General features: G+C 34.9%; 1 long non-coding RNA gene across 1 annotated transcript in view; it reads right to left on the bottom strand.

Moving 5' to 3' along the window:
- Nucleotides 1–25,729, bottom strand: part of LOC129393530 (uncharacterized) — a 54,965-nt gene extending 29,236 nt beyond the window's left edge. The window contains exons 1-2 of the long non-coding RNA XR_008620460.2: nt 25,079–25,729; nt 16,631–16,664 (exon numbers count right to left, since the gene is read on the bottom strand). This is a non-coding gene — a long non-coding RNA (uncharacterized LOC129393530). The remainder of the gene's footprint in view (nt 1–16,630; nt 16,665–25,078) is intronic.
- Between the last annotated feature and the right edge of the window lie 1,632 nt (nt 25,730–27,361).

Here is a 27,361-nt window from a genome sequence, read left to right as displayed (position 1 = left end):
ACACGCACTTGTAGTCCCAGCTAAAACATGAGAATTTCTTGAACCAGGAGGTGGAGGTTGCAGTGAGCCGGGATCGCGCCACTGCACCCCAAACTGGGCAACAGAGCAAAGCCCTGTCTCAAAAAAAAAAAAAAAAAAAAAAAAAGCTGCGAATAGTGTGAAAGTACTGATACCCAAGGTAAATAATAAAAATAACATTTTTATTTTAAACAAATGGTTCTTTTTTTTCCACTTTTTCCACTTATGATGATTCTGATAAAAGTCTATGACTATCCCAGGCTCTCAGCTACATACTCTGTTGAATTTTTATTCTAAACAATATGTGTTCTCCAGCCACAGAAACTGCCATTGTTACTGACATTTTAATAGTCTTTTATAGTAAACAATAAATGATATCATGGAAGGAAAAATACAATTTAGAAATAGTAGAAATGAGAATATTCTCCAGATTTCTCTTTTTACATCTTCTTTTTGTTAATGAAAGAAATGACAAATTCCCCATGAAGTTATGAAACAGCTAAAAGTGGAAAGCAACATCAGCTAATGCAATAAAATATAATCTATGATTAATTATTGAGCACACATTCCTGAATTAGGCACTACTAGAGGTTAGGGACACTAGCAACTTCACTGAGGGAGAAAATTGAATTTACCAGGCATAAGCTCCCTCCGGCATCATGACTCAAACTTGACTATAATAATAATATAATAGCCATCATTTATTAAGTGCATACTATGTGTCCAGTATTGTGAAGTGATTTACATATATTATCACATTTGTTCTTGGTAAGAGCCCTTTGAAGGAGATCCTGGCTTCATTTTGTAGACGAGGAAGCTGGGGCTTCAGGTTAGGCCATTTGTCCATGTCCTTACCTTGGTAAACAGCAGAGTTGAATTCAAGTTCAGTCTATGTGATTTCAAAGCATATGTGTTGCACCTAACCACTAAACCTATTGCTTTCCTTCTATGAGTGAATTTTTGGCTAATCTGACTGCAGCTTTTCCCTGGTCTATAGCCATTACTGATTCTGCATATTCTGAATTTCAATATTTTTTCCCTTTTCAAGAAGGAACTCAAGCAAGCATGGCCCTTTCCAGAACTATTATATAATTAACAGCATGTCATTTGTTTCAAAACTGAACTTCTTAGCTTTGAATAGCGGCTTTATTGATCATTTGTTCTATGAGCTTGGGCAAATAAGCTAACTCCTCCAGACCTCGGTTTTCTCATCTTTAAAAATAGAATATAATATCTGCGTCACAGGGTTGCGAAATAAAAACATGTCTTTCATTGAAAGCCCTTGTAATAGTTCCTGGTACACAAGTGCTTCAGTAAATGTTAGCTATTTATAACATGTAATGATGTAATTTTATTAATGGTCTGAAATTTAGATGCTAACAAAGCATCTTAAATATTTTATGCAAAAAAAGCCAGGAGCTTCAATAGATAAATCTAATGAAAAAATAATATACCAAGTCATAATGGTATATATTTCAAGTTCTTTTTTTTCCATTTTTAACTTTTCTCTACTTTCTCCATTTTATTCCCCTGAATTTAGCTTTCTTGTTTTTCAACAACCTGACTCTGAAAAACATTAAATGGAAATATGAAAATCTTGCCCTTAAGGCAAGGAATACATTCTTTCTCTCTCTCTTTATCCCTCTCTGTCTCTGTCTCTCTCTCTCTCTCTCTCTGTGTGTGTGTGTGTGTGTGTGTGTGTGTGTGTTGGGAAACCTAAGTTGCAAATGTGAAAAATAATTAAAAGTTGTATATGCCTGCTTGCTTTACAGGCTGATATAACAGGTAACAGGCTGATCTTCCTGTCGTAAAGATAATCTATTTTTGCCTGTGTTAACAGGATGATATATAGAAACTGGTGGCAATAACCCCTGCCTGCTTTAATGCTGGCCAATTTTCCCTGGTAAAATATTCTATCAAAAACATTGATAAACTGGAGTGGCCTCAGAGGATAATTATTTGTTTATGCAGATTAGGAGACTTTAAAAAATCCTGTTTTATGTGACATAGAGAAGCTTGGAAGGTTTGAACTTGAAATGGAAATGTTTTGAATGCTTGAAGAGCTGTGTTAAGGAAGAGAATCAATTCAATCTTTCATGGTGGCTCCACAGGGGAAATTTAGGACAAAGACACCAAGGTTGTAAGGAAAGCCTATTTCAGACTGATGTAGCACAAACTTTGTAGCACTGAAACTTGCTTCAACACAAGGAATAGACTGCTTTGTGAGAAAGTTACCTTATGGGAAAGTTCACTGTCAATGAAGTTTTTCAAAGAGAGGCGTTGGGTCTTCCTGTAGAAGGTGTTATAGTAGGGACTGCAGTATCCAGCTGCAGACTGAAATCCATTAGTGTTTTGTTTTGTTTTGTTTTTTTGAGATGGAGTTTTACTCTTGTTGCCCAGGCTGGAGTGCAATGGCACAATCTTGGCTCGCTGCAACCTCCGTCTCCCAGGTTCAAGCGATTCCCCTGCCACAGCCTCCCAAGTAGCTGGGATTACAGGCATGCACCATCACACCTGGTTAATTTTGTATTTTTAGTAGAGACGGAGTTTCACCATGTTGGCCAGGCTGTTCTGGAACTCCTGACCTCAGGTGATCCACCCACCTCAGCCTCCCAAAGTGCTGGGATTACAGGCGTGAGCCACCATGCCTGGCCTCCATCAGTATTTCTTAAACTTTAATTTGGAGACCAATGCCACTGTACACACAAAATGGAAAATAGGCAATGGGTTTAATTTTATGTAAAGATAAATTTTTTTAAAAAAGGATATTCTTTGTTCTAAGATAATATTCTTTTTTTAAAAAAAAAATATGGTCTTATCATGCAGTGGTTAAAATTGTGATAGAAAATTGCCCCGGGTTGAACCCCAGACAAATGTCTTAGCACTTCTGCAGTCTTGGGTAATTGCACATCTTTCTGGGCTTCAGTCTTTTCAACTGTAAGATGGGGAGACTACCATTAATCATACAAACTATACTAAAGATGGAAAAACATGATATACAGAAGTTGCTCTGCTGGCTGGTTGACTGATACTCATTAGATGCCTGCCTCTCCTGTAAAAATATTTACTTTCAAGAAACGGTGGTGTTGGTAGAAATAACTTTACATAGTTTGTTTTACTCATTTAGCTTATTATCTGGGTTATACATTTACATGATTCAAGATGCAAACAGTCCCAAAAGTTTCCACCAGGTACCACCAATTCCTCTTCCCTGAAGGCATCAATTATTATTGTGTTTCTCTCATATACTTTCAGAGATATTTTATGCCGATGTAAGCAAATACACATAGGTGTATATATTCTGCTACTCCTTTTTTTTGCTCAACTGGTTGCATATAATATTTGCTGTTCTATAACTTTTAAAAATAATATATCTTACATATCATTTCTAACAGTATATAAAGAAGCTCATCATTGTTTTTATGTATTCTATTGCAGTCTATGTATTGTGTTCTATTGATATCAAGTGACGCTACCTTGTTAACTAGTCCCCTGGGTATTTAGTTTGCTTTCAATATTTTGCTACAAAAATCAACATGCAGTAAACAACCTTGTTCATTTCATACATATGTAACATCTGTAGAAAAGCTTCTAGAAGTAGAATTTCTGGACAAACACAAATTTATGTTTGTAGTTATGATTTTGCCACATTACCCTCTATCAATGTTATGACAGTTAAAACTTGAAGTAGCAATATACCCAAGTTCTTGTTACTCCTATCCTTCATCAGTATGTTATCATACTGGTTGATCTTAGCCTAAATGAAAGGTGAAAAATGGTATCTCACTGTATGCTTAGTTTATACTTTCCGTGTAAGTAACATCAAGTGAGTTTTTTCATGTCTGTATGTGGTAAGCAGAATTCTAAAGGTGTCCCCCTAAGATTCTCATTCTTGTTGTAAAGAAAATATAATCAAACATGACTTCACATACTGTTGGAAAATGACTTTGCAGATGCCATTAAAGTTACTAATCACCTGACATTAAAATAGGGAGATTATCCTGGAACACCTGGATGGGCCCAGTCTAATCACAAAGTCCTTAAAAGCAGAACAGAAAATGGAAGAGTCAGTCAGATGTGTAGTAATAGAGGAAGGCAAGAGAGAGGAGGCAGAAGGAGAGGTCAATGAGATTTGAAGCATGAGAAGGACTCAATTGGTCATTGCTGGCTTCAAAGACAGAGAAAGGGTCCATGAGCCAAGGAATACAGGAGCCTGTTGAAACTAAAAACAACCCTTTGCTCACAGCAAGTAAGGAAATGGGGACTTTAGTCTACTTGGAACAGAATTCTTACAACCCATTAATAAACATAGTTAGAAGCTTCAGAAATACAAAATAAAAAGGGTAAATTTCAATGTTTATAAATTTTACCTCAATCAAGAAAAAAAGGAAAACAGTAAAATGCATTTTTTTAGGTTAGGAAGTGATAAAACATATTTTTCAACACTCAGGAAAGAAATATGAGACATGAATTTTTATATCCTTCAAGTGTAAGGCCATTGACAACCAATCAAAGGAAGTTTTGAACAGGCAAGCTACCTGGGAATATCATTCCCATGAGTATTTGCTCAGGAATGTAGTAGAGAATAAACTTCTGCCACTACAAAATGACTGGAGAAACTTCATTTATAAGGTCTGTGAGGTGTAAACTGAACATATTTAACTGTAGAACTGAGACAAAAAGAGGAAGATAAACCTTGGCAGAATAGTATATAAATATAATATGCTTTAAGAATAAAAGGTGTATTTAGTGCATTCTTGCATTGCTATAAAGAAATACTTGAGACTGGGTAATTTATGAAGAAAGGTTTAATTGGCTCATGGTTCTGCAGGCTGTAAGGGAAATATAGCGCCAGCATCTGCTTGGCTTCTGGGGAGGCCTCAAGGAGCTTTTACTCATGGTGGAAGGCAAAGTGGGAGCAGACACGTCACAGGGAGAGAGCAGGAGCGAGAGAGAGTTGGGGGGAAGGAAGGTGCCACACACTTTTGAACGACCAGATCTCATGAGAACTCACTCACTGTCATAAGACAGCACCTGGGGGATGGTGCTAAACTATTCATGAAAAACCTGCCCCCATGATTCAATCGCCTCCCACCAGGCCCCACCTCCAACATTGGGGATTACAATTCAACATGAGATTTAGAGGGGACACATAACTAAACTATATCAAAAGGCATTATAAAACTAACAAAAATATGAAACGAGGAGAACTAATGTAAAGTCAAATTAGCTCTCCGATATTTTCATAGATTTTAATAGGAAGTATAAGGGTATTAGCTAAAATTCACAAATGGAGTAGTTTATTTAGGAATAAAAACATTAAAATTAAAATTATATCAATGGTTAAAATTGGAAAATGAGAAAGAGGAAAGAAGAAAATAAATAGATATTGCCTAATTTCAATATTGCTAATAGTAAAAACTCAGCTTCCAAAGAAAGAGGTGACTTAAGTGTGTTATGTACAATTATTAATATAAATGTAACAACTAGAGAAAAAAGATATACTTTCCAAATATCAAAAGAAATATTAAAACCAGAGAACTCAAACCACAATATGAAAGACATTGAAAAGATAATATGAAACAATGTCATAGAACTAAGACTAAACCAATCACTCATATCAATGTGAGCTTATTGCACACACTAAAAGAAAAAAAAATTCAGTTTGGCTAACAAAACGAAATGCAGCTCAAGGCTGTATGAAAATTAAAACAAAGAAATTTAGATTGTTAAAATGAAAAGGATTGGCGAAGAATTAACAGGCAAATGTGCATAAAAAATACATCAGCCATAATGTTAATAACAGATGAATGAAATTTAGGCCAAAAAAAACACAAAAAACAAAACCTGTTTTCCTTTCATCATTATACCAATTCTACAAGTAGAATGAAGTTTTCTCTTATTTCAGAAATTTTAACTGTTATTTGGGGGCAATTCAAACCTATACAGAGAAAGAAAGAATGACTAAATAAATCCCCATCAAGCCATCTCTCAGCTTTAACAGTGATCAAAATTCTGCCATGTTTGGTGCTGGGATAATTGACAAGCCACATGTGGAAGAGTGAAACTGGATCCTCATCTCTCATCCTATATAAAAATCAACTCGAGATGAATCAAAGACTTATATCTAAGACCTGAAACCATAAAAATTCTAGAAGATAACATTAAAAAACTCCTTCTAGATATTGGCTTAGGCAAAGACTTCATGATCAAGAACCCAAAAGTAAATGCAACAAAAACAAAGATAAATAGATGGGACTCAATTAGATTAAAAAGCCTCTGCACAGCAAAATAAATTATCAGCAGAGTTAACAGATAACCCAGAGTGGGAGAAGATCTTTGCAATCTATATATCTGACAAAGGACTAATATCCAAAATCTACAAGGAACTCAAACAAATCAGCAAGAACAAAACAAACAATCCTATCAAAAACTGGGCTAAGAACATGAATAGACAATTCTTAAAAGAAGTTATACAAATGGCCAACAAACATGAAAAAATGATCAGTATCACTAATTATCAGGGAAATGCAAATCAAAACCACAATGCGATACCTCCTCACTCCTGCAAGAATGGCCATAATAAAAAAATAAAAAAGTAATAGACATTGGCTTGAATATGGTGAAAATGAAACACTTTTACGCTATTGGTAGGGATGTAAACTAGTACAACCACTATGGAAAACAGTGTGGAGATTCCTTAAAGAAATAAAAGTAGATCTACCATTTGATCCAACAATCCCACTACTGGGTGGCTACCCAGAGGAGAAGAAGTCATTATATGAGAAAGATACCAGCACACACATGTTTATAGCAGCATGATTCACAATTGCAAAAATATGGACCAGCTCAATCAATGAGTGGATAACAAAAATGTGAGATATATATATATGTATGGTGTATATATATATGTATGTGTATATATATAACATATATACACATACATATATGTATGTGTATATATATAACATATATATACATACATATATGTATGTGTATATAGATAACATATATATACATACATATATGTATGTGTATATATATAGCATATATACATACATATATGTATGTGTATATAGATAACATATATATATAAAACATACATACATATATATACATATATATATCTCTCTCTCTCTCATGGGATACTACTCAGCCATAAAAAAGAACAAATTAATGGCATTTTCAGCAACCTGGATGGAATTGGAGACCATTATTCTAAGTGAAATAACTCAGGAATGGAAAACCAAACACTGTATGTTGTCGCTCATAAGTGGGAGCTAAGCTATGAGAACGCAAAAGCATAAGAATGATACAATGGACTTTGGGGACTTGGGTGAAAGGGTGGGAGGGGAGTGAGGAATAAGAGACTACACACTGGGTACAAGGTATACTGCTCAGGTGGTGGGTGCACCAATATCTCAGAAATTACCACTAAAGAACTTATCCATGTAACCAAACACCACCTGTTCCCCAAAAACCTATTAAAATTAAAAATGACTAATTAAAAAAGAAAAAAACCACAAAAACAGAAACAAAATTTTGCCATTTTTGCTCTATCTGTGCTTCCACCTACTCTGTAACTCTCATTTGATTATTCATTAGTATTGGCTGTCTTTTTTTTTTTTTAGTTAAATGTACAGACATTTAAATTTACTAATCTTAACTGCATAATTTTGACAAATGTATACACTTCTTAACCCAAATCCCATCAAGATAAAATATGTTTCTATCACTCCAGAAAGTTATCTTATGCCCCCTTTCAATTAGTCTCCCTACAAAAGACAACAGCTATTTCAATTTTTTGTTTGTTTGTTTGAGACAGGGCCTTGCTTTGTTGCCCAAGCTAAACTGCAGTAGTGTGATCACAGCTCACTGCAGCCTCAACCTCCTAGGCTCAAGCAATCCTCCCACCTCAGCCTTCTGAGTAGCTGGGACCACAGGTGTGTGCCACCATGCCTACCTAATTTTTTGATTTTTTTTTTTTTTTTTTAGAGAAGGGGTCTTACTATGCTGCCCAGGCTGGTCTCAAACTCCTGAGCTCAAGCATTCCTCTTGCCTCGACCTCCCAAAGTGCTGGGATTACAGTCATGTGTTACCGTGCCTAGCCCGAATTTTTTAAAAATATAGTTATGTTTGCCTGTTCTAGAACTTCACATAAATGGAATCAAACAGTATATGATATTTTGAATCCAGCTTCTTTCACCCAGCATATTGTCTCTGATATTCATTTAGATATTGGGTATGTTAGTAATTTGTTCCTTTTGATAGCTTAGTATCATTCCACACTATATTCTTTGTATATCTTTTCCTCTGTGAGTTATTAATGAAACTAGTATAAATATTCTTCTATACATGGTTATTATAGTGAATGTTTTTTATTTTTACTGAATAAATACCAAGAATTAGAATTTCTGTGTCTAAGGCACATATATGTTTATCTTTGTAAAGGACTACTAAACCTTTTCCAAAAGTGGTTGGATCACCTTAGATCCAACCAGTAACCAGTAAGTGTGGGTACCCCATGTCCTCCCAATATTTGGGGCTGTCAGTCTTTTAATTTTAACCATTCTAGTATCTGGGTAGTGGTATTTGATTGAAGTCTTAATTTATATTTTCTTAATAATTAATAAGTCTGAGCACCTATTCATGTGCTAGATTAAAGTTTTTTTACATATTTAGTCAGTGTGCAACTACATTTTTCTTTGGTGCTTTAATCATATACATATAATATAAATTCATATATTTATATTTGTATATTTATATAATATATATTAAATTTATTAAATATAAATTATATATTTATATAATATATATAAGACCTTCGAAATTCATTTTTATTCACTTATTTTTTTAAATTATTTTTTGAGATAGAGCCTCGCTCTAGTTGCCCAGGCTGGAGTGCAGTGGTACGATTACAGCTCACTACAACCTCTGCTTCCTAGGTTCAAATGATTCTCCTGCATCGGCCTCCCAAGTAGCTGGAATTACAGGCATCTGCCACCACACCTGGCTAATTTTTGTATTTTTAGTAGAGATGGGGTTTCACCATGTTGGCCAGGCTGGTCCAAACTCCTGACCTCAAGTGATCCACCCGCCTCAGCCACCCAAAGAGCTGGTATTACAGGCATGAGCCACTGCACCCAGCCTTTTTTTTGTTTCCATTTTTTTATTCCACTTCGTTCCCAAGCTATATTAATTCCTGTTTTATATCCTCCTGTTTTATTGTTATATCCTCCTTGAACTACTACATCTCTTCTTTGTATTTATATTTCATAAAGAGAAAAATTTTAATATATTTTTAATGATGACAAAATATATGGTCTCAATTTGAAGATACTCCGTGAACATAATTTTCTTATAAAGGTTTAATGTCTGCATTTCTGTTACTTTATTTTGATTATTGTAGAATATTTGTGTCCATCATTTTTGGGTTATATGTAGAATACTTATTTTTGAAGTTAGTGTGTACTTTATCATTTATTTGTAGGGGCTCATGAGTAGGAGAAACTAGAGTTTTTCTAAACTTTCCTTAGACTCAATATTTGGGGTGAAAAGTTTATACTTTTCTTGAACCAATGGCAATAGTAGCTGTGGCATTCATATATATAGATATATGAATTTGAAGTGTGTGTTCTTAATGTGTACACCCATTTTTGATGCTGCTAACAGGTGGTTAAGGTTTTACTTTTCAGAAAGTAGCTCTAGAAAAGTACTCTGCTATTCTGACATTTGTGGCTTTCCTGTTCTTTGTGACACTCCTCTTCTATTGCCACTGCCCTTGAAAATGCCTTCCTATTCTACAATTTGAGGATACAGATACCACCCAATTTTACTGAAAGTGTATTTTGTACGTTTTTTTCATGGTCTTCTTTCTGCTTTGAATGATTTCTAAGAAAAAAAGAGAAAAAGATGTTGAATCTAAGCTGCCATTTTCAAACTGGCAGTGGTATTTTTTAATACTTTTTTCACTGTATAAAAGTTCTATATCAGTATCTTTCCTCCTTCTGGTTATTTTACTTTTTAGAATTTTGGGTTATATTTTCAAATGCTGCTAGTCCATGAAATTCAACAGTCTGAAAAGCACTGTGTGAGATAAACCATGGATTTCTTTCCAGTTTAAATTTTAATTTTTCTTTTGATAATGGAGGCTGAACTGTTTCCCTTACCACCAATAGTGGGGAACGATAAATACAAGTTGCCATTTGTCATAAAAAAGATGCTTTCTGGGGGCAGACATGGTGAAGAGTTCCTTCTGCTCAGCTCCTAAAAGCTCAAAGACCTGTGTCTACCCTGGCAGAGTTTATAGTAAAGAGACAGTGTTACTATTGTTTGTCTGATACAATCCCCGGCAGGAGTTTAGTTATATTTATTTGAAGTAGCAGAACAAAGCTTCTTCACCAGTGGCCACACAAACTACCAAAGCTTTCAACTTATTTGTTAGTCAATTACATATGGATATTTTTAGAGAGTGAATGAGTGTGTGTATGTCTCTGAGAGTGTGTGTGCATGTGTGTGCTGATGGTCACTACGGAGTCACTCTGCCTTTGAAGTTACATTTTATAGATTCACATAAAGAATGAATTATATATTTTAGAAAATCCAATATATGAAAAATCTGTATTTAAAATTATCATTTAGGAAAGGGATTTATTTGTGGGTGTCTTCAAAGAACAAACTTTCCCATGCATTTCAAATGAGTTGATTTATCTCCCCCCCAAAATTTTTCTTAGTGAAAATTTAGGTATACATCAACTGTATACTATATGGTACACACATAGGTATATTTAACTACTTCTAGAACCTAGGAAATGCTCCAGTATCATTCACAACTAACCATTTGCTAGGAGAAGCCAAGTTGTTTCTGACTTAAGCTAAGAAGAAAAATGAGACCATATGCTAAAGAGCTACCTTCCTCCAGTTTCAAATGATCACATCAATGATTGAAATGAATGAACAATCCAGGAGTATACATGCCTCTTGGACAGTGTTGTATTAAAAGATGTTTAAAGAAGAATATTGCTTTGCTGCTTGCTTTATGAGCAAAGCCTTTTTGCAGCCACAAAGGATAAGGAATAATCTTGGTTTGCATACAGAAACTAGATGCTCCCAGTTCCGTTAGATACTCAGATATTCTGCAAGATTGATGAATGGTAAGCAAATTCAGGAGGGATTTCTCAACAAATTTATCCCCAAATTTTCTATATACAATAAGAATGTACCTTTGCAGAGATTAGAATGCAAATATCTAACATCCTGAGTATCTCTTTCACAGTATCAAGGGGAAAGTCAAGGAAAAGAAAATTATATTTGCTGAGAACCTAGTGTATTTCCAGAATTTTACGTGTGTTATCTCATTAAATCCTCAAGCAATTAATACAGTTCAGAGCAGAATTCAGTTAGTGTATGTTAAAAGGCCTGTATTGCTTCTATTCTACTATTATCTCAGGAGAAAAATAGCCATCTGAAGGTTTGGGGTAAATATACAGATTGAGCAAAGGGATTCAGATAATCTTGAAGGATGATTCAAACAGGGTCTGAAAAATCCCAGTGGTTTGCGCTATATCCTAAGCTGTTTCAATCAACACAATCATAATTGAATCAGGAGCCCTTAATCTATTAAATCCCAAGTTAATACCAAGCTCCTGACATATTTTGTACCTTTCTTTCTTCATTTCTGCTACACTCAAGGGCTAAGGTTGCTTTCTCTTTAAACACTTTTCTATCTTTTGTAGCCTCCCTCCACTCAAGAACACTTATGAAGTGAGTTAAATTCAACTCAAAGATCTTCCCATTCATGTGTATCCCTGAAGATCAGCACATGAGAATTTAAATTTTTATTTTCAGTGGGAAAGGGTGGGTTGTTCCCTTCTTATCTATTAGTTTTGCAACCCATCTAGTTATCTATCACTTCAGTTGGGTTTCCCAAATATAATGTTGGATTTTTCTGGCCAAATGTACACTTTTTTTTCTTCTTGGTCAAATATTCTCTTTTATAATCTAAGCCAATTTTGGCCTATTTATAATTTCTCACCTATGCAACCATTTCTGATACCCAAAGGTGGGCCGAAGGTGACTTTGACCTCCTTCTATAGCTTTAAGATTTAATAAAAAAACTTTCTCCCTCAAATTGAGAATCTTGAATGAAAATGCAACACTAATTCACCTTAATGCCAGCTGTCTAAAGAAAAGTTTTACAAATTTCTATTGCTGAGACTCCCTGACCTCAACTAGTTTATACTCTTCCAGAGATTTAGCATTGTATTTGGTTGAATTCTATGAGTTATCCAAGCATACTTGTAATATATCCCCTTGCGGTTTAAGTTGGCCATTATCTATTTGTATGACATGCAGCCAAATACAGTCATGTGCTGCATAACAACATGCAGTCAACAATGAACTGCGTATGTAATGATAGTCCCATAAAATTAAAATGGTGCTGGAAAATTCCTATCTTCTCGTGATGTCTTGATGATCCTGACCTTGTGTAGACCTATGCTAATACGGATGTTTGTGTGTTAGTTGTCAACAATTTTTTTCTAAGTAAAAAAAAATTTTTTTTAAATAAAATTGAGAAAAAAGCTTATAGAAAAAAGATATAAAGAAAATACTTTTGTACAGCTGTAAAATGGGTTTGTGTTTAAAGCCAAGTGTTACTGTAAGAGTCAAGTCTGAAAAATTTAAGAGTTTATAAAGTAAAAAAGTTACAGTAAGCTAAGATGAATGTATTATTGAAGAAATATAAATATATTCAATATAAATTTAGTGTAGCCTAGATACACAGTTTATAACGTCTGAAGTACTGAATAGTAATGTCCTAGGTTTTCACATTTACTCACCACTCACTCATTGACTCACCCAGAGCAACCTTCAGTCTTGCAAGCTGCACTCCTGCTAAGTACCCTATGCAGTTGTACCTTTCTAAATTCTTTTATGCTGTATTTTACTATAGCTTTTCTGTGTCTAGATATGTTTAGATACACAGATACCATTGTGTTAACAATTGCCTACAGTATTCATGTACAGTAACATGCTGTACATGGCTGTAGCCTAGGTGTGTAGTAGGCTAGACCATATTGGTTTAAGTTCATTCTTCGATGTTTGCACAATGATGAAATCATCAGAATTTATCCCCACGATTTAGCAATGCATACTTGTACATATAAAATAATACAGCCACGAATTCTTGATATGATTTCCTAGGCTGCTAAATGAAGCCAAACAACAGAGAGGAAAGCCCCTATCCTTTTACTCATCCACCCCTTAAAACCCAGAGTCCAGAATTAGTCCTAAGCCTCTAGTTCCATGCCCTGTTGTGACTTAAATACCAAGTGCCCTTCCCAAGGACAACACTCCAAACTCCAATAAGGATGGTGCTACCTCTTTAATATTGCCCACAACTGGAAAGGATCTAGGGCAAGAAGAGGCTTTTATAATCCTTCCCTGCTCATTCATAGGAGGCTCAGCTCCCTCAGGCTCTGCTACAGCTTAGAGAGGAAAACAGATGGTGAAACTTTATTATCCCTTCCAAGTCTTTCCATTTCCTTGACAGCTTCATTATATGACATTAAATGGGGCCCTTCTTTTGGAGGAAGGTTTAAGGATAAAAGAGTATGGACAATATTATTCAATTATTCCCCAATCCCTTGAAAAAAAATCAGTGACCTTATCATTATAGTATGTCTGACATGCAATAGCACTGAGTCGTTAAGATAAATATCGATCCCAGCCCAGTCAATAACACAATTCTAAGCCTCCTCTCAGTCTATAGCATTGACATGGCCTAGATTATTCACATTATATTGGTTTGCTAAGTATCCATTTCAGATGGCGGCTTCTCCCTTATTTGTGGTACCCACTCTAAAACCTACATACTGACTCCCTTGCTCTCTCTAGGTCTCCGCTCTACTTTCCTCTGTGCTGATGCCATTTCCAGGCAGTTTCTCTGATAATAACAGTTTGACTCCAACCTTGGGCTTGAAACTAATTTTCCCATATAGGGTCATGGACCATTTCTGAACCAATCACTGTTGTCAATGACAAAGATTATGGTTCAGCTCTGTGTCACTTTATCTTCCTAAGGGGTTGGGATTAGGGCCAGCTCAATTCAAATCACATAAATTGAGTGGGAATATGGGAAATAGAGGCTAGGCAAGCAATAACAACAACAAAATTCAGTTGTATATAAATGTCTGTGTTTTGGGGGAGAATTGGGGCTAATTCTTTGTTTTAGTGGAAAATATGTTTTTAATGCCTCAAATTTGAAAATCTGAGGATGTTTATCCTCAGAAACATTGTTTATCTTAATGGTTAAAGTTGTCTTTACTGATAATATATCTGTATGTATATGTATGTAAGTAAGTATATATATAAAACCAACGTACATAAACACATACATACATACAAATATTATATGTACATGTAGGTTATATGTGCACATAGACACACATATGATATGTATGGCTTATTAACTCTTCTTGAACCTCATTCCTCTAATGTAGGACTTGTATATTTTTCAAATTTTAATGTATTGATATAACTCAGGTGTCACATGAAATATTTTTTCACTCACTCTAAGAAGTAATCACCAGCTACAGAAGCATTTTTATCATTTATGTAATCTGTGCTTACAAATAATGTACATGGTATACACCTAAATATGTGCTATATTCAAACACAACTGCATGTATATGTTTGTATCTTTATGCATATATGCATGCGTGTGTGTGTGTGCGTGTGTGTGGAGCCAAATTATACCAGGGGCAAATGTTTGGTGTTTCTTTTCCACATGGGAAGCATTTGCAAACCATTGCTTGACTAACTCACCCTCTCAATGCCACTCTGAACAAAATGTTTACCTGGAGCTAAGCAGATTGTTAACAATCTACTAGACATATCTACATGTTCTAGTTAATTTTCTTCACAGTTATTCATTTACTAGTATGTCAAGCAGTCTGAACATATTTTGAAGATTGCTATTTCAGAGAAACCAAACTCTATTTTAGCTTTTGTGTGCACTTATTCTCAGGAATTAAAAGGCACATTTCCCACGAGAGACAAGGAGAGATGATTTCATTTCTTCGCTCTACTTCTGGGAATAATTTTACTTACCTCTTCTCTCATCTCATAAAATCTTCTCTGGCCTACTGAACTACCCTTAGGATCTTGATTTACTGTTATTCTCAAATCTTTTGTTTTGTGCTAAGGTAGAAAAAAGATAAAACAATGGCCCAATTCCTGATTCTAAGCCATGTGCAGCACTTTGAAGGTAAAAGGTGCCAAGTGCATATTTTTTTCTCTGCTCTGGAACATAGAGTCATATCTTACTTCCTTTGCTTTTCTGAACCCTCTGAGCCAAAAGAGGAAGTGAGGTGAATTTTTTTGGAATCCTCCGAGAGTTCTCTCAGAGTTGATTTCAACTCCTATCTTTTCCAGGAGACGGTGTTTACTTAATCTGAATATTGCTCCCAATTGCAAGCCTTCAGCCCTGACTTGTGTGTTTGTGGGCTCTGTTATTAATGAGGCAAGTTGCATTAAGCCAAGTCATCTTGCTGGAGTAGAATGCATACTTCCTTGAGCACCTGAATGCACACATGCAGCCTTCTCCTGTGACCCTGAGAGAGTCAATTTCAGCACTTTTACTAGTGCAGATTCTGCAAAGTCCCTACAACTGAGAATGAACTGCTGGAAAAGGACCTATAAGGATTTTTAAACCATCAACTTTAAATCCAATATTTCAAAATTCAGGAAAGAAAAAAATCTGTAATAATCATTACCATTTCAGATTAGTGACTAGAATGACTGTCAATGAACATAAAAACACCTGGAATTGAATATTTGGTTATCTCCACCTAAAACTATTTTGGATGCAATTTTTCCTCACATCTAGTTAGTTTAGAAATTTTGGAATAAGGACAGAGTGGAGAGAATTGATAGAATTATCTGGATAAGTTATGTTTACTTTTTCTAATCACTAAAAGACAAAAACTCATGTTTTGTTTAAAATCCACTACTCTAAATATAGACATTTGCTTCCCAAAAATTTATACTTAAACTATTTACATTCTTAATTTTAGTTGAGAAAAAGGGATAAATATACACATAATACCTACTATTACATTTATAAATACAAATGTATGTATTTAATATTTTTCCATCAGAAATACATTTATGTTTAAATTCAAACAGTATTTATAATATTGAGAATTTGCTTTCTGTATAGCACTGTTGGCAGTAGAATGTACAATCTGACATAAATTTATTATCAAAAATGATAAGCAAATTATATACTGAGAACAACAGCAATACTTACGACTTCTATCATGATTATTTGAATTGGGTTTTACAGTATTCGTAGATACATGCAATTAAACTTTAGGAAAAAGTTTTCAGTGAAAGAAATAGGGTGAGTGTTATTTTTAATTCCATTTTACAAAAGCAAAAACTAGAGTGATTTGCTCAAAACTACGTGGTTTTTAGAAAGTGGTAGAGCTAAGATACATAAAAGTTTATCTTCTGAATGAAAATTCTATGCTTTTTCTGTGATATCACACAACTGATCAAATAACGACATGGAGGTCTTAAAAACAGTTTATCGAGCTTGAGTACTTACTAGATGTAAGACACTAGTTTTCTTTCTTTAGTACCTGAGGGACAATAAAATAATTGAAAAAAATAGATTAGTAAGTATAGCCAGCTGGTTTTTAGGTAAAGACAATTTGATCTTTTTAAAGCATTTGCATAGCATCTAGGGGAGAATCCATTAAATGTCAATAAAAGCAGTGTATCCACTTTAGAGTGCTTTACAGATGCAGGAGATATGGAATTTAAAGTATCGGTTTGACACTGTCTAGGAGACAATTCATGGTTAAAGCTTGTAAGGGGCAGAACTAACATTTCAGTACAGATTTTCCTTACTTCAGGGAGATTGCTTAAGTGCACCATTGTTATCTATGCTCTAAAAGAACATGAAAAAAATAAAGAAAAAAAAAAAAGAAAAGACAGCCTTACAAGGGAGAGAGGCTCAGCTCATAGCAAGCTTATATCAATGGACTGATATAAATAAATTTTTGAGACTGTGGCTTTTATATCATGATCTTCATCCGTTCTTTTTTAGATCTATGGCAGTGAGATTTAGACTTATATCCTGTGGTATTAAATTCAGTACTGTTTATTGAACAACATCTTTATGAGGCACTGTAGCAGGCACTGATGTAGCTAGAGAGAATAAGTCTCCCCTCTAAGGAAGTCTATAGTCTTATCGGGGCTTAAAAAAGGGGACACGCATAATTGTACTGTAATGAAAAATGTATCAAAGTACATTGTTTTGTTTTAGCCTAAAGAAGCAAGAAAGAGATGACAACCTATGAAACATATCAGAATGGATTTATGGAGAAAATAATAATCCTACAGGTTGGCATAGAAGGCTTGTTAAGGCACTTTCAGACGTAGATAAGACAACAAGAATATTCCAGTACTAGATTAATTGTAAGTAACGTTATCACTGTGGGACAGCGTAGTGTGTTTGAGAAAACTTAGTCTTTTTTGTAAGTTTTAACTGATGATCTATGTTGAGGGTCGTATCATGAGAGTCCCGTTAAGTTTAGATATATTAATTCAACAAATAATTATTGAACATCCACTAAATGCCAAGTATTGTCTTAAACAGGAATGACTCAGACAGACATGTTTTCCACTGTGAAGCTTAGGTTTTATGGGAGAAAGACACAGTAAACACAAATCATTAAAGAATTAAGTAGTTTCAACTGTGTTAAGTTCTTTCAGGAAATTAATGATGATATTTAAATATGAAGGGAAGCCTGATACTCTCTAAGGAGTCAATAAAGACTCATCTGAATAAGTGACATTCAAGCCGAGACTTGAAAGATATGTGGGCATTAATTAGATAAAAAGTTTGGACAATGGGTGAAGGGAAGTGGGACACAGGGATTGTTCTAGGCACATTCAAAAGTCCTGAAATAAGCAGAAATAAGCTTGCTTAGCTCAAGGATATGAAAGAAAGTCAATTTGGCTGGTGTGTGGTAGCGACAGGGAAGGTGAGGAAGGAATGAAGTTGAGCCGGATTGGGGAAAGTTTATGCAGGGCCTGCGGCCTAGTTAAAGCATTTTGACCTTTAAAAGCAATGGGAAGTCACTGAGTGATTTCTAAAAAGGGTTCTAGAGCAGTTTAGGAAAGAGATAAGGGCCAGATAAATAGACACTGCTCTTGTTTGTAAGGGCCAGGGAACCACTTCTTCATTGGTGTTAACTCCCATTTTACGGAAGCTCAACTACAAGAACTCGTAAGGTCTCCTATCTCTCCATGTACTCAGCACCAGGGAATGGAGGCATGGTTGTTAAATGTGAGAAGAAACTCGGCATGCTTGGCTCTTTTCCATCCTTGGAAGTCAGTATGTGCTTTCAGTCACTTTCCCCTCTACTAATCCTTGTGCTGAGACAGCCTCTGCTGCTGAGGGTGAGGATTTGAGAATTGTGGCTTTTGGAAAAAGCGATATCAAGATCCAGCATTTTTTAAAATATATATATGTTGGCTGGGAACATTGAAAAATGAAACAAATAATTTGGGGGGGCAAAATATACATAGCGAGTGATGAAGCATCTGGTGTTGCCAGAGTATATGGCTTAGGGCTTTAAATTTTATATGCGGGCAGGATGTTTTGATGTTGGTGGCTTTTGAAATGTTATATGGATCCACTTTAAACTGCTGCAGCCTGAATGAAGGCTTAAATTAAAACTTTGGGTCAAAGGTTTTTTACTTAGGTGAGTGACCTCAGACTATAATAGGTTTGTCACACCCAAGTGGGGTCTTTCTATAGAGGCAGCAACCTGAGTACACACAGACCTCAAGAAAGGCTTTCAGACCACAGCAAAGATACTTGGGCTTGCCAAAAGTGCTCAGGTGGTGAAGGTGCATAAAGGAGGTTCAGTAAAGGTCTGAACACTTTTTAGATTGTGTCAAAGGACTTCAGCCAAGCAGATTTTGGCAAACCGATGATGGTTTTAGCAATTAACAGGCAATTTCAGTGTGTGGGCTGGTGTAGAGCACTATTACAGTCACCATAAGGCTTGGCACTGCAGGCTAGAATGAGGTGTGCAGAGACTACTAGCTAGTTTTGACCTGTTTTCTCTTCTTACAGGTTGCATCTAGATCCCATTTCCAGTCTCTCTTGCAGTTAGCTGGGTCCATATGATTGAGTTTTCGCTGATGGAATTTGAGTGGTAGTGGTGGTGTACCATTTTCAGCCCTGCCTCATATAAACCTTCCTGGTACCTTCCTCTCTGCTTTAGTCCTCTCCATCAGCTTAATCAGCTGAACAAGGTGACCTTGAAAGCCACCTGGGGAAGATGGTGGAACTAAGGAGAAAATTCAGAAGTATCAAACATAGTAGATCTTGCTTCCCCCTGAAGAGTAAATGCTTAGGATTTAATTTATCATCTTGCTGGTAGGTTTCTATCAGTTGAGATTAAGTCCATTGGTTATAGAGAATGGATCGATTAGACTGACATCCTAATGACACTAGAAACAAGCAGAATGTCCCCTTCCACGCTTTCCTTCACTCAAATAATGTGAAAGAGTTTTGCTATTTCTTTAATATATCATTGAGTACTGAATTTCTAATTTTACATAAGAGAAAAGCTATTCTAGGAGCTGGGGACTGTACTGTCTGAAAAAAACTAACTGACTTGAGGCCAGTGCTGTAATAATCTTGGAAGTTTGGACGCCATTACTGTGAGGTAAAAATATTAAACCCACAATAAGATACTGCTACACACCTACAAGTGGATAAAATTAAAAAGACAATTAATAACCAAAACTCTCAGTATTACCATAGGAGTATAAAATGATACATCTATTTGATAATTTATTGTAAAATTAAATATGTTTCTACCATATTACTCAGGAATTCTACTCCTAAGTATTCATCCAAGAAAAATGAAAATTTACTCACTAGAATCCTTGTACAACACTGCCATATATATATGTATGCAAGTGTGTGTGTGTGTGTATATATATATATATAGGCTCCATACCAACAAAGTATTTAGATCAAAAGTACATTATGTACATATCATAAACTCCAAGAAGCTGGAATCAGCTCAGACATCCATCAACAGGAGAATTAATTTAAAAAAACCATTACACTGTGGTATATTTATGCAGTAGAATATCACTCTGTAATAAAAAGGAATGAACTATCAATACATATAACAACATAAATGAATTTCAAAAAATATGCTGAGTGAAAGAAGACACCTCAGAGTACACACTTTATGATTCTGTGTATACATATTTCTGGATCAGGCAAAATTGATCTTTGGTAAGAGAAATCAGAACAATGGCCCCTTCTTGATGGACAGGAATTTCTTGGCAAGTGGCTCAAGGGAATTTTCTGGAGTGACAGAAACATTCTACTACTTAATGCAAGTGTGGGTGTATATATTTGTCAAAACTGCTTGAATTGTACACTTAACATCTGCACGTGACACTATTTGTAAATCACTCCTCAATGGAAACATAAATAATAAATAATCTCTACATTAAAAAATGAGGCATAAAATTCTGATATATGAAAGAACCATATCCATGCCACCCTAGGCTTGAACTTCTAAAGGAGCCTGAAATCTACCCAGGCATCGAGAACATCTCCAACCACAACCATGAATAGTAGGTCATACAGAGATGAATTTTTGACTCTTTTTTCTGTGAACTTTTAATTCATGTGGAATTTGATTTTGATTTTAATTCTATTGAAATTGAAATTTTATTGAATCTTCAGCCTCTCTCTGGTAATTTTATAATGTCAGGGAGCTTATATTCACATTTTGATTATCTATTGGGGTTAAATTTTTTACTGGATAATCTTTATTTTTTTTTATCATATGGGTATCCTAACGTGGTTCTTTAATTTTACTGGAGAATCCCCAACATGCTAGGTTGCACAACATGGCTGAACATAATTTGGGATGGACAAAGGAATACAGAGCAAAATTTTTGCTGTTGGTACAGAGGCTACAGATCAAATTGACACTGCCTGCTGGGGTCCCAGGAGGATACTCAAAATGGAGAGACTTGACATGGTCCCCAACTGTGGTAAGTGGGCAGGGAATTGCGAGGGCCATTTAGCTGACTCATTTGCTCCCCATATAAAGCTGAGTCCTCCTTCTTAACTGTAGCAATATAAAAGTTATTTTATTCTCTATCTGCAGACTTGTCTTACATCTCAATTAAGAATTTGGGTAAGATGGAGAGGTAGCTGTGTCTTTAGAGCTGATATTTAAAATCAATAACATTTCAATTATCCACAGAGAGCATGCACAAATAAATACAAAGAGGACTGAGAAAGAATTCTTAAGGTATATTATTTATAAAGGATCTGAAAGAATAAGAAGAGTCAGTGAATTAAATAGAGAATGAGTGACTGAGAGGTAGGAGAAGCTACAGAAGGAGAGAGACAGCCAATGAGAAGCTTTAAGAAGATCCAGTCAGTCAGGTTCAGTGATACACAGCTCTAAGAGAAGGACAAATCAGAAAGGCAATTTTGCATTCCAATATCCATTCAATTGCAAAATACATGACAGTCTCCAAAAAGCCTTGCAATACACTGTCATTGTTCATTGCTGGCATGTAATCATTATTGAAATGAACATGAGTTCCTGAAGGGACGAGATTGTGTACTGTTCATTTTGCGTGCCTAGCCCCCATTGGCAATGAGCAATGTATTTGTGCAATAAATGGTCTTATATTCCCTCTCCTCAATCTTGAGTAGATATTTTTATTGTGTTTGTTTTACAGGTAAAGAAGTAAAATACTTGGCCAGAATCACCAATTTCAGTTAGTGACTGAGCCAGACTCCTGATAATTGATACTGCGCTGTTTAATAGCAGTAAAACATTCAAATCTCACCTCTCTCACCTCCTTTACATATTTGTTCAAATGTTAATTTCTCAATCAGGCGAACCCTGAAGATTTCATTTAAAATAACACTTCCTTCTCCAACCATTCACCCTATTCTACGGCTCTTCAACACAATTCTTTCTTTTCTTTTCTTTTCTTTTTTTTTTATTATACTTTAAGTTCTGGGATACATGTGTAGAATGTGCAGTTTTGTTACATATGTTATACAATTTCGAATATGTTATACAATTAACTTATTTGTTGTATTTCTAACTTACCATTGATCCAGGATGGAAGCTAGAGTAGAAATATTTTTGTCAGCTTTCTTTCTTTTCTTTTTTCTTTTCTTTTTTTTTTTTGACACAGAGTCTAGCTCTGTCACCCAGGCTGGAGTGCGGTGGCCAGTCTCGGCTCACTGCAACCTCCACCTCCCGAGTTCAAGCGATTCTCCTGCCTCAGCCTCAGCCTCCTGAGTAACTGGGATTACAGGCACTCACCACCACCCCCAGTTAATTTTTGTATTTTTAGTAGAGACGGGGTTTCACCATGTTGGCCAGACGGGTCTTGAACTCTTGACCTCAGGTGATCTGTCTGCCTCGGCCTCCCAAAGTGCCTGTATTATAGGAGTGAGCCACTGCGCTCGGCCATTTTTGTCAGCTTTCTTCACAGATATAGTCCAGATGTTTTCAAGAGTGACTGGCATTAACTAGATATTTAAAAATTATATTTGTTGAATTAATTAAAAGGTACAGCTTTTTGGAAGCATAAGAAAATGAAACAACACTTTTATAGTCACAGAATTTAATTGGGTTTTAGAAAATATTAAACTCTAGCTTTTTCACTTTTCATCATTATAAAATTCCTGAAGCTAATCAATGAGCAAAACATTAGTAGTACTGCTACTTCATGTAAGTTATGTAGCACCCTGAGCTCTTTGGCAAAAAATGACTCTAAAACATAATATATGTTAACATATGTAAAGTGGGTAGTGACTGATTTTCAAAACATTATTCATACATGTATGACTTTAATTAGGAAGCTATAATAGATACACTATGAATTTTCATGAAGAAAAAAACAGCATCTGGACTTGAGATTCTACACAAAGGAAAAGCTGGGTTTCTTCCTTCTTTTCCAGAGTGTATAAAACCTATATTTCCTTCAGTCAGAATTTTCTCAAAAATAGCAAACTAAAACTCTAGTAAAATCAATCAGCTTTCACCACCAGTTTTAAAAATGGTAATTCAAAGCTTGTAAAAAAAGGACCGTGATTCCACATTTTTAATTTTCTCACAGAACTATAACTTGAAAATATGTTCTATACATTACTATTTTGTACATGTAGTTTTTAAAGATATTAACTTGTTACAAGTATATTTCTCTGAAGATGTTCATCTTTTTTGCTGTTTCTTTTAAATTATTTTCAGCTGTAAACCTACTGAGATTTGAGTTTTTTAGCACTGTCAAAAAATACTTACTTCAAGAAACATTATTCTCCTAAATGTATAGAAGATATTTCAAGAGATCATAATTTCATATTAGATATTCGTAAAGAATTTTCTTTCATAAAATAAACAGATTTTTGCCATTTTATAAATGCACATAAAAGCAGTAACTGTTCTTAATTTACCAACATTTCTTTTTGCCTCCTAGAACACTTACATCTGATATAATAAGATAATTACTAAGTGTCTTATAATTGTTTCTTTAATGTATCATCTCTCCCAAAACTTTGAAATCTCCTGGAAGACAATAAACTGCTGAAATAATTCTTTCCCCTCTTCTATTATTAAACATAAAATAAGCATTCAAACATATTTGTTTGATTCAACAATTGAAAATTAATTTGAATACTACCCATTCAATGCAAATAACTATACATATACAAAAATTACGGGTCATTATCATCCTTTAAGTCAAGTAAATAAGTAATTGTTCTAAGAAATTAAAAAGCTATATTTTTCCTTTATTGTTAAATGTTAAATAATTCAATCTTGCTTCCTTGCAAAATTACTCAATGAATATATATTGCTTTGATCATTCAAAGTTATGTATATATACACATACATATACACACATACATGGATATTCAACTATTTGCTGTACACTGTGTTGGATCCATTGTACGTGTTTTCTTTCTTTCCTCCCAACATCTCTTAAAAACATAATTGTCTTCACATTACAGATGAGAGAACTGAAGATTAGAGAAGCACAATTAATTGTCTAAGGTTTTACTGTCAGTAACAATCAAAGCTGAGATTTAAATGCAAGTATTTAGAATGCAAATTTAATTATATTTCCAAAATATTACAGCTAATTCTTCACATGCATATTCTATCTTCAAACAAACGGGTATTACTGGTATATATTAAGTACATATATAACATACTGAAGCACATACTAAGAGATAGAGTAGCCTGTAAACATAGATCAGCAACTGTAAATGGATACACAGTAAGGCATACACAGGTACAGGACTGGCTTTCTTGACTTGACATTAAATATATGCACCAAGTAAAAGAGAGCTGCATTTCAGCCCTTTTCAGTGTGGCTCTTATTTGGGTTAGAAAAATGGTGATTATTTTTTATGACAGGAAGGATCAGATCATCTTAATTCATCATCTCCTTTGCATTCACTCTGAATCATTTTTCTGTCTTGGCCTACAAATTAGTAATGTTTTTTATTGCTTAACAATGCAAAGAATTATCTCATCATCTAAGTTCAACTCTATAATATTTAAGTTAATCAATATTTGCCATTTGTTAGGCATATGATACATATTCAGATATTTACTGAGTTTAGACTGTATGACGGATTTTCTCTGAAACTAAGACCACTAGGTCAGTTAAAGTATTCCATCCAAACCCCACTGTGAATTATATTGCTGATTTTAAATGAGCTGCTATCCAGGCTGTTCAAGCACATGTTTCTTTCAGATCTTTGGCATCTCTGATTTTATTGTACCTTCAGGAATTAGGAAAATCAAGCTGAGTCCTTTAGTTTTATGTTTCCTCTGTATAAGTAGCATCTACAATAAATACCAAAGCTTAAAGATTAATAAATTCCTCCATGTACAACAGGATTTATGACAGAAAACTGCAGTATTTTTACTAATTATTACAAATGACAATTGAAAATACTCACTTCTGGCTTTGCTCTTTTCATGACTGTAAAAGCCACTAGCATAAGGATGCCTCTTTTTGGTTAGGCTCATAATCTTTGATTTATCTTCTTCAATTCTGAGAAAATAAGCACTGAGGGGGGTCTGGTTTACATTACTGGGACAAGACAATGGCTCTAATCTGCAATCTTCTATTTTGTTTCTGCTGTTCAAAGACCAATTTCAATTTTAACTTGCCTGTTGTCCCTTTTCTGTTCGTACAAAGCTGTTTTGATTACAGGAGGGGTGGAGGTGGTGGGGGTGAGGTGATGTCAGTGGTGATGGTGGTGGTGGTGTGTGTGTGCCTGTGTGTGTGTGTGTGTGTGTGTGTGTAAAAAGGAGCTGGGCTGGTAGAGGAATGGGAGGCAGCATACATAAGCTGTATTTGTTAATCTGCTTATAAACCTAACAGATTTTTCAGCTGAAATTTGGCCAATGTTAATTGTACACACTGAATTCATGCTGGGAAAATCTCTTTGGAAAAAAAAAAAAAAAAAGACAGAGAGCACAGCCGGCCTGTTATGTAAGATGTTTATTTTCATCCAATCCAACCCACCATAGGCAGTACAGAAAATAGGCCAGTGCTTCTGACCGGTGACATCACCTCATCATCAGGAGAAAGCGGGAATGGCTGATCACCATATTGTTAGTAAAGAGGATAATTTCCTTTCACAATTGTTTTTCTTTTGGAAACCTTTATTTCTGGAGATAGTGATCTCATCTCTGTGGGATGTTTATTTCTTCAGATTCTGTAATAACAGTGAAGCTACCTGGATTTCAGTTCTTGTACAATGCACATAAACACTTATTTTGGTGCTTTTTCTCTGGGTCTCCAAACATTAAAAGATTGGATGATTTTAGCAGAACATTGACCATCCTAAGAAAATTGTGACGGGAAGAGGAATAATTATTCTGAGATTTAACCTTATGAAGTATTTTATGTAGCCTTTGGTAATTTGCTTTGCAGAATGCCTCCTTTACTTAGGCTGTGTCACATTATATTTGGGTAGATGGGCATTGTGTTTATTTTATGAATACTAAGAATGAAATGCACAGTTTTTAGAAAGTGTTTTAAGCAGATCATTATCTATGCTATAATATAGACGTTTTTGCAATTTATAAGTAGTAAAGTGGGTGAAATTTTGTGGGTGTGTGCATGTAGCTTTTTTTCTAATTCAAAATTAATAGAAAACTAAAAATAGGGTCTTTATTATAGAAGCTAATTCAGCTACTTAGAAAATATACCACAATAAAATTAACCAGTCTGTGGTTTGTTTATGACAGATTTGGTTAAATGACTTCTTTCTGTTACGGGACAATTTTCAGGATTATTCAAATTCACCCACTTTTTAAAATAAATAATTTGCCTATTCTTGTTTCATTCTCCCTCTAGAGGATATCAGTGAGTATTACAATTCAAACATTAAATATGCCAGTAGGTCTAATTTAAATACAGCACGATCCTGAGAACTGTTCCTTGACTTCATTTGTATTCAACTTAACTCAGTTCTAGAAGCCATTGTCTTAAGTAGCTCTAAGTTTGCAGCACTTTTTTCCTTTAAACCTAGGTGTCAGTATCTTAAGGAGGTCATTTTTGTTTTGTTTTGCTTTGTTTTGTTTTTGTTTTTTTAAACAACAAAATCAAAATCTTAACCCTCGTGAAGAGCAGTACTGAAATGGTTAGAGTTTCAGTTTCTAATATAATGAGCGGTGTGTGTTTGTGACTCTAAAAGTCTAATTATTGTGTTCTGGGATATCCACATTACATCTGCTAGGCAGTCTTTGAGGACACTGGAGGCCATTTAATGTTGTATAAATTAAGTATCACAATAAAAAGTGGTCCAGTAACCTGCAGATATGACAGTCAAATATTAGAATTGGTACAAAAATATTTATGGACATTCACCTGAAGATGAGCATAGGAAAGGGCTCCTTATCTTGCTTTCAAGAGACATGAATGATTTGATTTGCGAAAGCTGCCTAATCGTTCAGAGCCTATTTTCTCTATCAGTAAATAGGAATAATTATATCACCTTTTAGTAGTATGAAGACCAAGTAAAATCTAGAAAATGCTTAATATGTGACTGACTTGGAGTAAATTATTTTCTCTTCTATTGTAATAAAAATTCTCTGGTTGGAGCTAAGAAGTGAAAATATAAAAATTAGCAAAACCTTTCAGGAGATTCCCCTCATTTCTTGATTTATTTTCTTATATGTTCTGTACTTCCAATTTCAGAGTCGTGGCATGATTTTATCTTCAAAATGTT

The sequence above is a fragment of the Pan paniscus genome, chromosome 10 (genome assembly GCF_029289425.2).
Source record: "Pan paniscus chromosome 10, NHGRI_mPanPan1-v2.0_pri, whole genome shotgun sequence".
Lineage (NCBI taxonomy): Eukaryota > Metazoa > Chordata > Mammalia > Primates > Hominidae > Pan > Pan paniscus.
This window is presented reverse-complemented; position numbering and strand designations above follow the sequence as displayed.